General features: G+C 38.3%; 1 protein-coding gene and 1 pseudogene across 2 annotated transcripts in view; one reads left to right on the forward strand and one right to left on the reverse strand.

The window, feature by feature from the left end:
* The window catches only part of MAN2A2 (mannosidase alpha class 2A member 2), a 162,533-nt gene that overhangs the window by 142,640 nt on the left and 1,531 nt on the right, over positions 1 to 18,362 (reverse strand). The window lies entirely within an intron of this gene.
* Positions 2,996 to 4,066, forward strand: LOC128664549 (probable mitochondrial glutathione transporter SLC25A39; annotated as a pseudogene).

The following is an 18,362-nucleotide window of genomic DNA, read 5'->3' on the forward strand; positions in this document are numbered from 1 at the left end:
CATTTTGTGCAATTATGGCACAAATGGTTGTAAATGCTTCTCTGGGATCCCCTTTGTTCAGAAATAGCAGACATATATGGCTTTGGCGTTGCTTTTTAGTAATTAGAAGGCCACTAAATGTCACTGCGCACAGCACGTGAATTATGCCCAGCAGTGAAGGGATTAATTAGGTAGCTTGTAGGGAGCTTGCAGGGTTAATTTTAGCTTTAGTGTAGAGATCAGCTTCCCACCTGACACATCAGACCCCCTGATCCCTCCCAAACAGCTCTCTTCCCTCCCCCATCCCACAATTGTCCCCGCCATCTTAAAGGACCAGTCAACACTGTAGATTTGCATAATCAACAAATGCAAGATAACAAGACAATGCAATAGCACTTAGTCTGAACTTCAAATGAGTAGCAGATTTTTTTTCTGACAATTTTAAAAGTTATGTCTTTTTCCACTCCCCCTGTACCATGTGACAGCCATCAGCCAATCACAAATGCATACACGTACCATGTGACAGCAATCAGCCATTCACAAATGCATACACACTTATTCTTGCACATGCTCAGTAGGAGCTGGTGACTCAAAAAGTTTAAATAAAAAAAGACTGTGCACATTTTGTTAATGGAAGTAAATTAGAAAGTTGTTTAAAATGGCATGCTCTATCTGAATAATGAAAGTTTAATTTTGATTGAGTGTCCCTTTAAGTACTGGCAGAAAGTCTGCCAGTACTAAAATAAAAGGTATCTTTTTTTTTTTTTTATTATTATTATAATATTTACATAAGCTGCTGTAGGATCCCCCCTTAGCCCCCAACCTCCCTGATCCCCCCAAAAACAGCTCTCTAACCCTCCCCTTCTGCCTTATTGGGGGCCATATTGGGTACTGGTAGCTGTCTGCCAGTACCCAGTTTGCAAATAAAAAAAAAATTGGGTTTTTTTTTTTTCTGTAGTGTAGCTTCCCCCCCCCCAAGACAAATCCCCCCCCCTCCCAGATCCCTTAGATTTATTTATTTTTAAATGTTTTATGGGCATTTATACCAAAAAAATGTTTCTGTAGTGTAGAGGTTCCCACCCGCTCCCTCCCCGTGCACCCGCCCGCCCCCTCCCGTGCACGCGCCCGTGCGCGCCCCCGGCGATCCCGCCCCCCTCTCAGACTTAGAAGCCATCGATGGCCGCCCACCCGCCCCCTACTTCAGCTCCCACCCACCAACGAATGCGGCCATCGATGTCCGGTGCAGAGAGGGCCACACCGGAGGGGTAAAAAACGATATCGAGGCATCCTGCAATAACCGGAAAGCAGCTGGAAGTGATCAGGATCGCTTCCAGCTGCTTTCCAGATCGAGGACGTGCAGGGTACGTCCTTGGTCATTAACTGACATCCTATACCACATCCAGCGCCCCAGCATCCGACTGTTACTCCTTCGGGGGAAATTGCTTGCCTGCCGGAATTTTTCGGAACAGCTTGAAACGGCAGTCGCTAAGGTGATCCATGTTTTGCAGCGTTCTGTTAAGTGCAAGCGTAGAGCTTTTCATAACGACCCGACCCAGGAGTTGTGTCTGTCGGACGCCCCAGTGGGCTGGTATGATGACGAGGCCCAATCCGACGCGTCGGAAGAGGCCCTTTCAGGGTCGGAGACCTCATCATCTGTTTAGAGGACGTACCCTGCACGTCCTCGGTCGTTAAGGGGTTAAAGCTTAGACTGCTACTGTGGTTCTTCCATGAGATAGATGTCAACATTCTCAGTTGGAGCTATCCAGCAACAAAACTGTTGATTGCCAACCTTTTGTCAGTGCAATCTGTCATTGCGTTAGTTGCACTGACAAACAATAACTGTTGTCCATATTATATTAGGAAGCCTAATATGATGTTCACAAAACAAAACTGTAGAAGACCATGGGTTGTAACTATGTAGAGAAAGCAATGTTTACATAGCAGAAAGCTGCTGTGCTATAGGACACTCAAAATGAATTCCCCCAAAAATGTTAATGCGAAAGAAGGAAGCTTAAAGGGATAGAAAGGACAAAATTGAAATATGCATGGATGCATTTCAATTTGAAAGTAAGACATTTTTGCAATTTAATTCCATTAGCAAAAATGCTTCTAGGAAAATGTATTACTGTTTTTCTGCAGCATACACACATATCCTGTGAGGGCCTCTGCACCAATATTCAAACACAGTGTATATTGCTTCTGAAGATGTCATTGTGTCATGCAAGACACTGCTGACTCTCTGAGAAGGTGTGGTGTCTAAATACTGGCGCTCAAGCCCCCATAACATGTGTGTGTATGCTGCAGAATAACAGTATTTTTGTTAATGGAAATATACTGCAAAAATGTTTATATTTCAGATTGAACTGCACCCACACACATTCATGGTTTGACTTTTCTATCCCTTTAACTCTAAAAATTGTTTTTTTTCCCCAATTCCCAACAGTGAAGCTGCATTTCAACTTCTTAGAATCAGATCCCTGACAGTACATAGGCTCATTTTTACTTGTCCTAAACTGCCCAAAGCAAATAAAATAAACATGTAAGACTTTTTAAGAGGTGTATTCTTGGACTACAAAACAATGCCAATTTTGCTAAACAACTGTCAAAATATTTGTATATTGGCACTATAGTCTGACGTTGGACTTTGTGTGTTTGTGCGTCTTCCTTTTCTATTGTAAACCTTATTTTGAAACCTCAATAAAAATGTAATAAAACTGAAAAACATTTTTTTTGTGCGTACAGATCATCTGCACAGTTGTGCTTAATTACTAATTATATGCTATGCAAATAGACAAATACTTGAGTGTCCCTTTAAAAATCTACAAGTAAAAATTCTGGTACACAGCAAATATTAAATAAAAACAATTAATCCCGACTCAGAGCTGCTGAGCAGCATGTGGTTCCGGGAGCCGGGGCCCAAGATATTTGGGCGGAGCCGATGCCATCCTCGGAATGCCCCTAAGTGTCACTTGTCATCCAATCAAGGGGGCATCTGAACCCCTGCTAGGCACCAGGTATGGCTGTGGAGGAGCCTGGTTTCCAGCCTGGGGGCATTACACCGCTACAGCAGATTCTGGCCTCTGGTACAGGAGCTCTCATTACCTCTTTCTTTGTTACACCACTGGATGTAGTAAAGATAAGGCTGCAGGCACAGAGAAAGTCCTTCTCTAAAGCATTGTCTATAAAGTCTCTACCTTGGACACTTACCCTGCGCCACCCCAAATGGCGTTGCTTTCTGTACTGCAATGGACTGATGGATCACTTGTTTGTGTGCCAACATGCCACTGCTTGCAGCACTTTGTACTGAACCCCCACACACTTTCACGGCACAGTGGATGCATTTGTAAAGATCTAACGCCATGAAGGGTTAACATCTTTATGGAGCGGGCTCCCACCCACACTGGTTATGGCCATACCTGCCACAATTATATACTTCACATGCTACGATCAGCTGCGAGATTTCATGAGACACCGACTTGGATACCAGGGTAGCCACATACCTCTCATTGCTGGAGCACTTGCTTGATTGGGAGCAGTCACAGTTATCAGTCCTCTGGAGTTGATCCAAACTAAACAACAGTCTCGCCAGCTGTCTTACATAGAGCTGGGTGCCTGTCTGCGCTCTGCAGTCTCTCAGGATGGGTGGCGCTCTCTTTGGAAGGTTTGGGGACCAACTGTGCTAAGAGATGTCCCATTTTCTGCTCTGTACTGGTTTAATTACTAGTTGCTGAAGCGCAGATTGAATGAATCCTGTAGTGCCCTGGAGGCGCCATTCCTGACTAGCTTTACTGCAGGAGCAGTTTCTGGAACTGTCGCTGCTATTCTCACTTTGCCTTTCAATGTGGTGAAGACGCAGAGGCAGATAGAACTTGGTGACATAGAGACAGGTGCTTCCAGAAAGCAGAGGTCTACAACCTGGGGAGCCATGCGCAAGATCAAAACAGAGTCTGGAACCAGGGGATTATTTGCAGGGTTTCTCCCTCAAGTTATTAAGGTGGCCCCAGCCTGTGCTATCATGATCAGCTCTTATGAATTTAGAAAGAACTTCTTCCAACAACAGAACATGGAGAAGATGCAGAACCAGTGATTTATAACATACAGAGAATTGGTCGAGCTATGTGATCTGTACTACAAGGATCTGATTTAGTCATGGTAAATGCTGTGCTCTAAAACTAGCTGGTCTGGATTGTGATGTAGCTAATAGCACTAAAGAAAAAAGCTTTAAGTCCTAGCTCTAGAAAACTTCAATAGGACATTCTGCCAGTCAATTACCGATTTATAGAAATCGGCAATCACCAGTAATTCAAACCACGGAACTCCAGATCTAAAAAAATAAATAAATACAAATGTATAAATATATAATATATATAATTCAGAAAAAATAACTCCGATTTAGTATAACATAAAATGTGGCTGATAAATATATGGGACCAATTTTAGACATTGGATATTTGTATATAAGAAACGTAGGAAGCGCTTCTAATGTCAGTCAATAAATACAGAAATGTTCTGACTGTAATCAAGGGGACAAAGTGCTCTGGGAAAGACTTTCAAATCAATATAAACCCAAACAATCCATAACTAATGCACAGTCACCTGTGATCATGTAAGTTGAGCATGCCACATAAATTCAGTAAATGTGCTCTAGAAAAAAAATCCTAGAGCAAAATCTTACATTTGGAAACCCCACCAAGAGATCATTGAGCCCACAAACCACTGATTACAGCACCCTACAAAAAAGTGTTTTGGAGCACAGAGATGCCGAGGTTTGCAGTATTTCTTACATTACTAAGAGTGAAGAAGCCTATATTACTCAGCTGCTCATAACCGCACCAAATGGTGTATAAGGAGCAAAGTGATTTCAGAGCTGAAGTTAACAAAAAATAAAAAAATCTCCAAACTCCGAATCCAAGCACTTCTCACCACAACATTCCCACACTTGAGCATGTAAACTCTGTCTTCATAGAGGACTTCTATGCTTAGGATCTGACCTGAAGTCAAGCTGGAACTGCATGTGTGTTATGCTGTCTTATCCTACAAGTGCCTATTCTCCCTCCCTTCTTTTTTTTTTTTTTTTTTTTATAAGTAAACAACAACTGACTGTACCTTGATCCTCGTCTAACCAAAGAGAACAAGAGAAGAAGATTCTATGGGATGGCTAAAATGAGTTGTATGTAGACTGTTCAAATGCTAGAGCAGATATGTAGAAAATCTTAGTGCTGTGTTTTGTACAATACCACTTTCATATAAAACAATATTATTAATGATTGGATTTAAAGGTGCAATCCTACTGGACTGCAAATACATAATACATACATAGTGTATTTGTTTATACGTTGCTGCTAAATAAGTGTGGGGGGTTTCCGTGTAACAGCTGCTGTACCCGTGTCCTTTTTGTCAAGTTGTAGTATCACCAGTACACCACTTACTCAGTAGGGAGAAGCATTTGCCAGTGAACTCTCTTCTTAATAACCATACAGTAGCATCAGAAAAAGGGAGCAGTTTTAGAAACTACTGACAGTCCAGCCTATTCCTTGGGATTGCACCTATAAAACTTGTGAAACTTAAAATATTTAAATACTAACAATAAATCCCATCTGGCAAATGAACAGGATAAGTGCAGAACAGCAGTTTGTGAGGTTTTCTTTTTCTCTATGCTGTAGCTCATGGAGCATTACAGAGATTGATAAATGTTTTATAAAGAAATTCTCTTATTTATTATACAGTGAAGACTAAAAAAAGCACTCTAATGGATGTGCAGACAGGTCTGCAAAAGATGAGGTCTGCGGGAGTGACACATAAGTGTGATAAGACAAATACAAAATAAAACTGCAGTTGCATTTCACAGAGGTGAATCAAAGAGTTGTGCATCTATGTAGTATGTTTGTTTGTTTTCTTCAGGTATATTTATAGGTCTGTGTTTGTTGTTGATACCAGTAATTGCCTTAGTAATGCATGGGTTGTTTTTGGTTTTTGTTTGATTTTTTGTTAAAGTTAGGTTTCTCTAAAAAGTAAAAAAAAAACAGAACAGAAAAAAAAACCAATTAACTTTGTAGTCAAGAATGAATAAGGACATTATGTAAATCGGACCCTTGTGCAGCAAAATAGCTGAGCCTAGCAACTGTATTGCAAATAGGCAAATTCATGTCTAATTTTACAGGTTAGCAAACGTTCCCAATATTATCTCAATCGGTTACAGTTTTTTATTATTATTATTTTTTATAGCTGGAGATTAAACAACGTGTGAACATTATAAGTAAGAGTTTTACTTGCTAGTCAAATTGCTAACAGTAGTTTGAGCAGAAGCAAAGATTTATTGAGAGTTTGTTAAAGCACATTTACAAGCATGAAAACCAAATCTGCAGTGAAGGCAATTTGAAATGTGCGTGCCCTAGTTCTTTAATCCTATGTTAAGGACTGGCTGGGCACACAGGATATTTTTAGCCTGGAGCTCTGGATATGATACGGAATACACATTCTACAGCAGGTAAGTGTGGCAGAGACACACTTTATATTAAAGGGACATTGAAGCCGAACTGAAATAATATTTTTCTTCTTTTTATATTTGTGTAGTGTGATACTGTTCACCAATAGAAATGAGGGGGTTTCTTTCTATCTCACAGCCCATTTTTTGCACTTGGTCTAAGTTTCAAAATTCCTGTAAAACTGTATAAATATAACCAGCCTTGTCTCATGCAAAAGCATGAACATGATTAAATAGTGCACTTTCACCTGCGTTATAGCAAGTTCTTGTGTTTACTGTCCTTAGAAAAAGGGGCAGAAAAGTCAAAATTAAACTTTTATGATTCAGATAGAGCGATTTTAAACAACTATCTTATGTAATTCTATTGTCAAACATGCTTTGTTTTTCTTTGGCATCCTTTGTTGAAAAGCATACCTAGGTAGGCTAAGGAGGAGGAATGCTTTATCGGGGAGGTAGCTTGTGATTGTGACAGTACATATAAGCCCCTTGTCATTGGCTCCCCAGATATGTTCTGCTACCTCCCAGTAGGTTGTTGCTTCTCATGAACCTGCCTACAATTAAAAGATACCAAAGGAACAATGTAAATTAGAAGACAGAAGCAAAAAGGATTATTTTTTTTTAAATGTTATACTCTGATTCACAAAATAAAAGTTTTGAGTTTATGAGATTAATATTTCCTGTAAATTTAAACTTTTACGTATTTGAATTAATAAGCATTGACAAAACACTCCTTAAAAAGGGACAGTATATACCAATTTTAATTTAACTGCATGTAATAGACACTACTATAAAGAAGAATATGCGCAGATACGGATATAAATATCCAGTATAAAAACTTTTAAAAATTTACTTAGAAGCTTAAAATTTAGTATAGTTGATGAGGTTACGCTGGGGCACCCACTGAACGGGGCTGAGAGCAGACCCTCCCCCGTTTCCTGGATATGAAAAGACCCATTACACAAGCAGGAGTCTGTAGACATCAGTATACATCTAAAATTTTGGGGCTTGGTTAGGAGTCTGAAAATCAGCACAATGTTATTAAAAATAAACAAAACTATACATTCTTACAAAATCACCCCCAGCTGGGCTTTATAAATGAATAATCTACAAACATTTATGCAAAGAAAAATCTTATGTACAATTTAACTTTAAGTGTTTTAAAGTTTGCTCAATTGGTTTTTTTCTCTGCTTCAAATGAAGCAAATATTGAGGTTGATTTTCCAGTTCTGTTTGTCTGTGTTTTTTGGCTCCCAATGTTTGTTTTTCAAGTTCTGTGTGATCACAATCCAAAACGATTTTTAATTTACAATCCGTTGAGTACATTTGTGTTTTCTATAGTGCTGTTATTCTTCACAGAAAATGCTGCCAGCCGGGTGGCATTATGAAGTAGCTGAGTGGGGGAAGTCTAATACTTTGTAATATTGTAACATTCTCTGCTATGCAAAGCACAAATTAACTGCATAATTTAAAGGGACAGTAAACTCAAAATGTTTTATTGCAATATCACACAGTTTTTAATTTATATTAAAACTCTTAAAGTGAATGTCAACTTTCAAGAATGAGTGCCCGGTTTACATTTCACCCGTTTTGTTAAAATGCTTACCTTTTCTTCTTGAAGCTGGAGAAGCGATACCCCCTTCTGCCGCTCGTCACTTCATACGTCAGCAATGACGAATCCGGCTTCCTTCAATCAAGGCGTTGCCTCAGGCAATGATTCCCCTGAGGAGGAAGCCGTGATTGGAGGATGCCGTATTCGTCATTGCTGACTTAAGAATAGACGAGTGGCAGGAGGGGGAATCGCTTCTCCAGCTTCAAGAAGAAAAGGTAAGTATTTTAACAAAACCGGTGAAATGTAATCTTTCATGAATGAACGTGCCCCTGTTTTTAATAGTATTTTTAAAAACCAGGCACTCATTCTTCAAAGTTGACATTCACTTTAAATATACATATGTTTAAACTTTTTTCCTGCATCTTTAAATAAATTACAAGTGAATATTTAATTATTTCCAAGCCTTCATGTCCCATCACAGAAAGCACAGGAAAGTGTGCATGCGCTGAAAGATAATAGTGACGTCACTGTAAGATGCGTAAGCACACATCAATACTCCCATCATGATCAACAAAGATCACATGACATAACTCAAGAGCCTACCTTACACTGTGGATTGTCCACATTGTAGGAAGCCTTGAAAGCAAGTACGGATTCTGAAGCGAATAAATAAATAAAATTATATATATATACACACACACACTGGGGCTCTGAAAGACTGTTTCAAACCTGTGTTTTTACTCATTATTTTAAAAAGGTTTTATATTAAACTTTTGATGGTTATTTTTTAACCTGGTCTTATTATCATTATTTGGATCCTGCCTGCCAGATTCGTTTGGAGGAAGCCGTTAACCAAGGCTCTGTGAGTCTCCAGAACGCGCCTATCAGCACAATAGAGTGCTGCCACATATTGTGAGTACCCTGCACTATTCCTACATCTGATTGATACTATATTACTGATATGCACATGAAGTGCCCTCTGTTTTGTATATCTAGGGTATTTAGGTATGCAGTAATAGTTTGTTCCCAACAGGAGAGAGAAATTATATATACATTTCAAAACATAACTGTAACCAACTAAAGAATTTCAAGCAGTGGTTAAAAGTCCAGATCTCACCATTAGACATGTGCATTTGAATGCCAAATAGGTTGGCTGCTAGCAGCATTCGGCTCTATTCAGAGCCGGTGTTCTAAACATTTTCAGGACCTCATAAGAATGATGGACCACATCACTTCCGGTGACACCGCTCAGCTGTGTGAACGCAAATTCCTTCACTATGCATGCGCTCCACTGTGTCACCACATTATCCAGCACATCACCACATTCCAATCGCCGCAGTCCAGCATTCTTATGGGGTTGAGAACAAGTTTGAGCAAAAATGGAATAACAGAAACTAATCTATAACCACACATATATATACGATGGGCACTGTAATTCTCCCATCTTCAGCCCCCATTGAACCCCCCCGGCGTAAGCAAAAAAAGATAGTGAAGATGGGGAAATTACAGTGCCCATCGTATATATATGGTTGATGCAGTGACTCAAAGCGTATGCGCTCTGAGGGGATTTTCAGTCAGACGGCTGAGCGGTGTCAGCGGAAGTGAAACGGTCCAGCATTCTTCTGTGTCCTGGAAAATAACATCTGATATCTTAGTGTGAAAGTGCAACACACAAAGATCTGTGGCTAGCAGCCAACCTATTCGGCATTCATTGCAACTGATGGACATGTCTAGTAACCGTAGGGTATGGGGACTGTCAAACAAAAAAAACAAAAAAAAGGGAGGGGGGGGCAAATTAATAATTTGAGAGCACATGTCTAAATTAGGGATTTTTATTTTTTAAATATTTTTTTTTTTTTTTTAAAGAAACACAAGTAGAATCAGGCATGTAAAAGCACTATAGAGTACATTGCAAAAGGTCTTAAGTTCCACAATATAGATTGTAAAAGAATAAAAACCTGGTAGAGCCTAATCATCACAATAGCAAAATGTTATGAAATACTGTACATATAGAAATTCTACCAAGTATTGGACATTTGCTCATTACAAAGGATCTCTGCATAATTAGAAAATGATACAATCAGGTTTTAGAGTACTAGAACGTATAAAGGAGATACTCTCCTCTTAAAGGAATAGAAAGGTCAATACGTAGGTGCATTTCAGTTTGTAATAGAAGCATTTTTGCAATATACTTCCATTAGCAAAAATGCTTCTAGTAAAATGTATTACTGTTTTTCAGCGGCATACACACATATGCTGTCAGGGCCCTGCACCAGTATACAAACACTATGCTTGCTCAGAGAGGTGGCTGTGGTGTGTTTTGCTTCTGAAGACGTAATTTGAGTCATGTAAGCTACACCTGTCCCTCTGAGGACGTGTGGTGTTTAAACACAGGTGCACGGCCCTCACAGGATATGTGCGTATGCCGCAGAAATACAGTAATAACTTTTATTAGAAGCATTTTTGCTTATGGAGGTATATTGTAAAAATGTTTTTATTTAAAAATTGCTAAGGTTGTGTTCCCCCATTGACATCCAGCTTGTGTGGCACCCAATGATTGGAGGAAGCCGGATTCGTTATCAAGCTGCAAAATACAGAAGGAGAAGCAGGCGGAGGATCTGCGATCAGTTTACCGTAATAAAAAGTTTTTTATTTCTTTTTACAAAAGCGTGTTTGTAAAGTTTAAGGAATTAAAGTGGCCCTGCATTTTTTAACACTGGCCTTTAATTCCTTATACTTTACAATCACTTTAAGCACAATTTGTGCTTTTTAATTTTCTAAAATATAAAACAAATCGTGAATTAAAATATGAACTCAATCAACATGCCCATTAGTCTATAGTAACGCTCAATAAAATAAGTGTATGCCTAATATTAAAGGGACACTAAACACACATTTTTTTTCTTTAATTATTCAGATAGAGCAGGCAATTTTAAGCAACTTTCTAATTTACTCCTATTATCAATTTTTCTTCGTTCTCTTGCTATCTTTATTTAAAAAGCAGGAATATGATGCATAGGAGCCGGCCCATTTTTGGTTGAGAACCTGGGTTATGCTTGCTTATTGGTGGGTAAATGTCAGCCTCCAATAAAAAACAATTGGGGTTCAATGTCCCTTTAAAGCTCTATAGAAGCCTAAACTTCAGGCTAGTGATGACCTAAAAAAACAAGTATCCAATATAACCTGCATCTGTTTACCAGCATATAACAGAATTATTTTTTATTAAAGTGAAAAGTAAGTCATCTAAGCTTTTTTCTTGATTCAGACCTCTGGACAGCACTTTTGTATTGGTGGAGGAATTTATCCACCAATCAGCAACGACAACCCAGGTTGTTCAACAAAAATGGGCCGGCATCTAAACTTACATTTTTGCATTTCAAATAAAGATACCAAGAGAATAAAACAAATTTGATAATAGGACTAAATTAGAAAGTTGCTTAAAATGTCATGCTCTATCTGAATCACAAAAGAAAAAAATTTGAGTTCAGTGTCCCTTTAAAGGGCAACTAAACCCAAAATCTTTCTTTCATGATTCAGATAGAGAATAGAAATTTAAACAACTTTACAATTTACTTCCATTATTTATTTTGCTTATTTTTTTAAATAGCCTTAGTTGAAGAAAAAGCAATGCACATGGTGAGCCAATCACACGATGCTTCTATGTGCAGCAACCAATCAGCAGCTAGTGAGCATATCTAGATATGCTTTTCATCAAAGAATATCAAGAGAGTAAAACAAATTAGATAATATAAGTAAATTAGAAAGATGTTTAAAATTGCATTCTCTTTCTAAATCATGAAAGAAAAAACGTGGCTGGCATGTCCCTTTAAATAGCAACTAAGGAGAAGGACAGGTAAGGGGATAAGGGCCCAACAAAACAGGAACGGTTGAGCTGATGAATTTAACAGCTGCATTTGTGATATTCTAGTAAAAAACAATTTTAAGCAACTTTCTAATTTACTCCTATTATCAATTTTTCTTCGTTCTCTTGCTATCTTTATTTAAAAAGCAGGAATGTGATGCATAGGAGCCGGCCCATTTTTGGTTGAGAACCTGGGTTATGCTTGCTTATTGGTGGGTAAATATCAGCCTCCAATAAAAAAATTGGGGTTCAGTGTCCCTTTAAAGCTCTATAGAAGCCTAAACTTCAGGCTAGTGATGACCTAAAAAAACAAGTATCCAATATAACCTGCATCTGTTTACCAGCATATAACAGAATTATTTTTTATTAAAGTGAAAAGTAAGTCATCTAAGCTTTTTTCTTGATTCAGACCTCTGGACAGCACTTTTGTATTGGTGGATGAATTTATCCACCAATCAGCAACGACAACCCAGGTTGTTCAACAAAAATGGGCCGGCATCTAAACTTACATTTTTGCATTTCAAATAAAGATACCAAGAGAATAAAACAAATTTGATAATAGGATTAAATTAGAAAGTTGCTTAAAATGTCATGCTCTATCTGAATCACAAAACAAAAAAAAATTGAGTTCAGTGTCCCTTTAAGTAGCAACTAAGGAGAAGGACAGGTAAGTGGATAAGGGCCCAACAAAACAGGAACGGTTGAGCTGATGAATTTAACAGCTGCATTTGTGATATTCTAGTAAAAAACAATTTAAAGGGATACTAAACCCAAATTATTTCTATGATGATGATTCAGATAAAGCATGCAACGTTATGCAACTTTCTAATTTACTCATATTATCAATTTCTTTGTTCTCTTGCTATCTTTATTTGAAAAAGCAGGAGTCTTTGGTTCAGCACCCTAGGTCCTAGCACGGCTAGAGGTGGAAACGTCACCTCATTGGTAAAGGAGCGATGTGCCGTGGGCGGCCGGAGGCACTGATTTTAGTTATATACTTTAGCACAGAAAGGGTGCGTTTAGCACCTGTTTTTTTTAGTAATTGATGACAGAAACAAGAGTTAATTTTTAGTGATAGTGAATCCTAGAGTTTGTTAAACACTTGGATTTACCATCACTTTTATTTTTTAATCTTTTTATTGAGGTATTCAGAAATAACAGCCAAAACAACATGTCCTTACATATAAATACAAGGCGTACAAAATGGGTTCAAATCCGAATAGTGAAGTACATAGTCAATGACACAATAGGTACAGATCAATGGAAAATCTGACACTAGAAGTTGCTGGTAAATATAATTCCTGGCTTATGGGATCTGTATTACAGCTAGGCGCTGAAAGGAATAACAGCTTTTATCTAAATATACAGAATAAAAGACTAGTATTAACAACACGCAACTTGTACATATAGTAAAACAAACTAGTACATGGTAGCAAGGGAATGGATACGAGGTATAATACTTGCGGTGGTAGAGCTTCTTTAACCGGAGCAGAGTCTCCACCTACGGTCCCTGTAGATGTGAGGCTTCGAAACTCCTGGAACGACATAGGGATAGGTCGGCTCATATCAACAATGCCTTCACGAACACTCCGCAGTGCAGGCTTGGCTTTAGCTCCCTCTTCCTATGCTGCAAAGTCTACCGTAGTAGTTTCCAACTTAATCTGAGAGCGGTAAGATGTGGAGAGTGAACGCTGAGGCCCTATAGCGCCATCACTCCTGCTCTCCGTAGAATCAAACTTAGGTAGAATGGGTTGCTGAGCAGAGTAGCTGCCACTAGTGCCCAGCGCCTCAGATGGCGATTCCTCAAATGCCACGCGGTAGTCAGCAAGTAGGCACCGCAGCTCCTCAATAATACCCTCGCTGGTATATGGTTCCATGTTACAAGTGTTAGTTAGGTACTTTTTGCAATAAACAGCCCACAATGGGGGCTGCACGACAGTAAGAACCCGAAGGTAAGCCACTGTTTTTTTTTTTAAAAGGCCACAGCCTCGAAATAGCTCCGGTAAACGTAAGCGCTGAACAATCCTGAGAAGGAAGACCTCAAATGAAAGATGGACCTTTGAGAGTCATGAATTTGCCAATTTGAAGCCCAAATAATGACTATATCTTGCGATATTCTGTAAGCACAGTAGGAAGGTGTGAGCAGCTCACAGTTTTGCATCCATACATGGTCGCCGTCCGGAAGTTCCCCCATTTACCATCACTTTAACTAGCACAGTATATTAATCAATATTTAGTGATTTTGCTAATATGTATAACATTGCTATAAATATTGTTGCAAACACTGCTTCCACATGGCTAAAGACACATTCACAAACATGAGCTCACAGGATTAAAGGGACAGTCAAGTAAAAAAAAAAAAAAACCTAGGAGGTTCATATGCTAATTTCTTAAACCTTGAAGGCCGCCTCTAATCTGAGCTCAGGCATGTGAAGCTCCTAGAAGTGAGCACTGATTGGCTAAAAATGCAAGTCTGTAAAAAAAAAACTGAAATAAGGGGGCAGTTTGCAGAGGTTTAGATACAAGGTAATCACAGAGGTAAAATGTGTATTATTATAACTGTGTTGGTTATGCAAAACTGGGGAATGGGTAATAAAGGGATTATCTACCTTTTTAAACAATAAAAATTCTGGTGTTGACTGTCCCTTTAATATTGGTTATTATGTACAAAGTTTTAATAAGCTTCTGTTACATGTTTAGAAAAATTGCATTCATAAGATACTGTTATACTGATATTCATTGTTAATGTATATTCCAATTTATCAATAGATTCATTTTGATTTGACTGTCCCTTGAAAAGACTGTTTAAACATTTATTTTCATAATAAACCTTTATATTACTTTGAATATGTATATAAGTCTGCAAATTACTTTGACATATTATACTGTGTTTTCTCATGCATTTATTGTAGCCATCACACTTTACATCAAGCCTCCAGACATGCTAATTTTTTTCGCTCAAGCACAACACTTATTCAAATAGAGCATGTCATTGTAAACTTTTGTAATATGAGCGACGATAGAACACCTTGCACTATACATTAAGAATTGGACGTTACAAAAAATGTCGGGAGTTCTAAGTCTCTGGTAATACTTTTTACCATTGACTTATGCGTTATTCTTAGTGCAGGTTTGAGATATGGATAGTACACCCTGCACCATCAATAGCACAGAGCACACCATTTGTAATCTAGGACTAAATGTTTTAATTTGTTTGAGGGCTAGTAGCGCAGAACACTGCTGTCGAGCCTATTAGAGGCGGTAGTCGCATGACCTCTCCAAGCAGTGCTGTCTGTGTTCATAGACGAACATCCCTTGCCGTTTTAATGTGGTGACGTTTTGGGGACAATCTTCCCTTCCTCAGATTGTCCCCAAAACGTCACCAAATTAAAGCTGCAAGAAATGTTTGTCTTCAATCCAGCGAGTGTGGTCTGTATATATTTTCCATTATATTGTTTTGCCAATATTATATATATATGCCTGATGAAACGACCGTTGTTGGTCGAGAAACGCGTTGCATTATAATAAAGTGTTTATTATTTTAACCTTTGAGGGAGTTGTCAGCCTTTCCTTTTGCCGCTTCAACAGCTGTTGGATTACTTTAAGCCGCTTCCTGAGACGTTAAATAAACAGCTCACTAGCCGCTGTTAAAAGCTAGATCGCTTGAGAGCACTGGTCATAGCACAGTGCAACTAACTCCGGTAAGCCTTTATTACCACTCACGAACACCCACATTGAAGGGACATACTACACTATGAGGCGCCCTCTTTCTGTTTTAATTATATATATATATATAATCTCTCTCTCTCCCCCTCTCTTTTGCTCTCTCTCTCCCCCTCTCTTTTGCTCTCTCTCTCCCCCTCTCTTTTGCCCTCTCTCCCCTCCCCTCTCTTTTGCCCTCTCTCCCCCCCCTCTCTTTTGCTTTCTCCCCCCCCCCTCTCTTTTGCCCTATCTCTCCCCCCTCTCTTTTACTCTCTCCCCCCTCTCTTTTACACTTGGCCTTTTATATTATAGGATAGTTAGTCCAATAAAAAAAAAGTATCATTGCTCAATGCAGTACTCTTGTTATTTTGATCTCTCTCTCTCTTTATATATATATATATATATATATATATATATATATATATATATATATATACACATACATACATATTATATATATTTATATACACACACATATATATACACATACACACACACAAGTATACATGGGACTGGGACATTTGCTTCTGCCGATTCTTCATTCCTGACCATTACATTTACACTCACTGCACATGTAGCATCCTGGGGAAATATAATTTCCAAGTGTGGCATAAGAGGATGCAGTAGGTCACACTTTATGACCACAGCTAATAAAACCAAGCTGCACAGAAGTAGCCTAAGAGTGTCATGTCACCTTGGTCACATGTGCGATATGTCTGCCACTTCTGATTAAGGTGCAATATCACTATTACTACTGCAGTTTATGTCACCAAGTGCCTACATACTGCATCAGCTAGATCTCACAGTGCTGTCAGCTGTTTACATTTATGTATATATTTCTTTTATTTTATATATGTTTTGTGTTCACCACATTATTGTGATTTTTTATTTATTTAGTACTGTTAAATTTAAACAGGGACCTTTATTTCTCTTTCATTGTCCAAAGTACAAAAAGAAACAATGTTTTGGGTCTATACCAGGTCCTTAGTCATGGCTAAGGACTTGATATAGGCCTGAAACATTTATTTTTGTACTTTGGACCATGACAGAAATAAAAAGGTCTTTTTTTAAATGTATCCAAGGTTGGAGCTATTTCTTTTTGATTGTACATATGGATATGACTGACCACAAACTCTGTGCCTGGAAACTGAAGAGTGGTGCGGTTCCCTATACCTTTGAATTTATAATTGTCACTAGCCAGGTCCTGCTCATGAGTTATAATACTTATGGTTCCCTAGGGCGACTTTGCCTGTGTGTTAAACAAATAGCAAACTAAGGTCAATAATGAAAAAAATGTCATGCTCTAACGCATGTCCCTTTAGGCAATATACATGTGAGGTATGTCACTTTTTTAGAGAGAGCCAGCACAGTTAAGACTGCAAAAAAACGTTAAAGGTACAGTAAAGTAAACTTTCATGATTCAGAAAGAGCATGTCATTTTAAACAACTTTCAAATTAACTTATTTTATCTAATTTGCTTTATTCTCTGTGTATCCATTGTTGAAAAGCATACCTAGATAGGCTGAGGAGCAGCCATATACTACTGGGAGTTAGCTGATCATATGTGACTACACATATATGTCTCATGTCATTGACTCACCTGATGTGCTCAGCTATCTCCCACTAGTGCATTGCTGATCCTTCAAACAGGATAAGAGAATGAAGCACACATTTGTTAATAGAAGTAAATTGTCAAATTGATTAAAAAAAATAATAATAATAAAATGGGTTTTGTGTCCCTTTAAGTTAACTGTTCACCTGTCCACCCTACTACCAGGCATACAACAGTAAACAAGCAAAGCATAGCCTGACAAATCCCAGGAGCAAGGGAGCCACATCTCCTGGAATTGTTTAAAATAAGTTTTTATGAGATTGTCTCGTGTACAGAATGGTAATTCAGTAGCAAACTCCTGGGATTTTACTTCTCTTGGAATTTTAATCCTGACTTTGGATAATGCTACATATAGAACAGGCTTGACTGGCTCCTAAGCTGTGTATACAATTGTCAGCCCATAAAGTAGACAAGCGCACAATACATTTCAGGAGCCAGGGAACCATATCGCCTAGACTTTTATTCCTAGATTTAATTTTTTTTAGATTTCACACACATGTACAAAAATGTCTGCTAAGCTCCTCAAAAATTTACTTCTCTAGGCGTCTCCTCAATTTTCTGTCTGGCTCCTATATTATATAGCAATTTGTCAAGCCCTAAAGAATATGCTAACTGAATTGTAATATTATAAAAGCCATCAGGAACCACATTATCCTTACTGGCAAGTTATGTTAGAGGTTTGCCAACAATCTGCTTAAAAAGTCATGCGCAAAGTGCGTACGATTTTGATGGGGATGAGGAATTTAAGGGTTAATTAATCAAGATAAATAACAAGCATGATTGGTCAGTAGATGATTTAAACCAATGTTTACAAATGTATATCAAACTCAATAGCCAGAGCAGCATATTTGTTTATGTACATATATAAAATAAATAAAAGCAAAAATAGGTTCTCGAAGAAAAAATATCAAGGAGTCAAAGCTCAGTGGGTCCCTGCATTTGTCAAGTACTAAGAAATGACAAGGTCGGGTGACCATATTGCCCCTTTAAAAAGGGACACATATGAAAAATACATATGTCAGGGCTGTTTTAAGAAATGTTTTGTATAAGAACCCTGACATATGTATTTTTCATATATGTGTCCCTATTTAAAGCGGCAATATGGTCACTCTTTAAGATACAAAACAATGTCCTGGGGAGAATTAGAGTATAGACTTGTTACACATTGCAATAC

Source organism: Bombina bombina, chromosome 6, assembly GCF_027579735.1.
Source record: "Bombina bombina isolate aBomBom1 chromosome 6, aBomBom1.pri, whole genome shotgun sequence".
Taxonomy (NCBI): domain Eukaryota; kingdom Metazoa; phylum Chordata; class Amphibia; order Anura; family Bombinatoridae; genus Bombina; species Bombina bombina.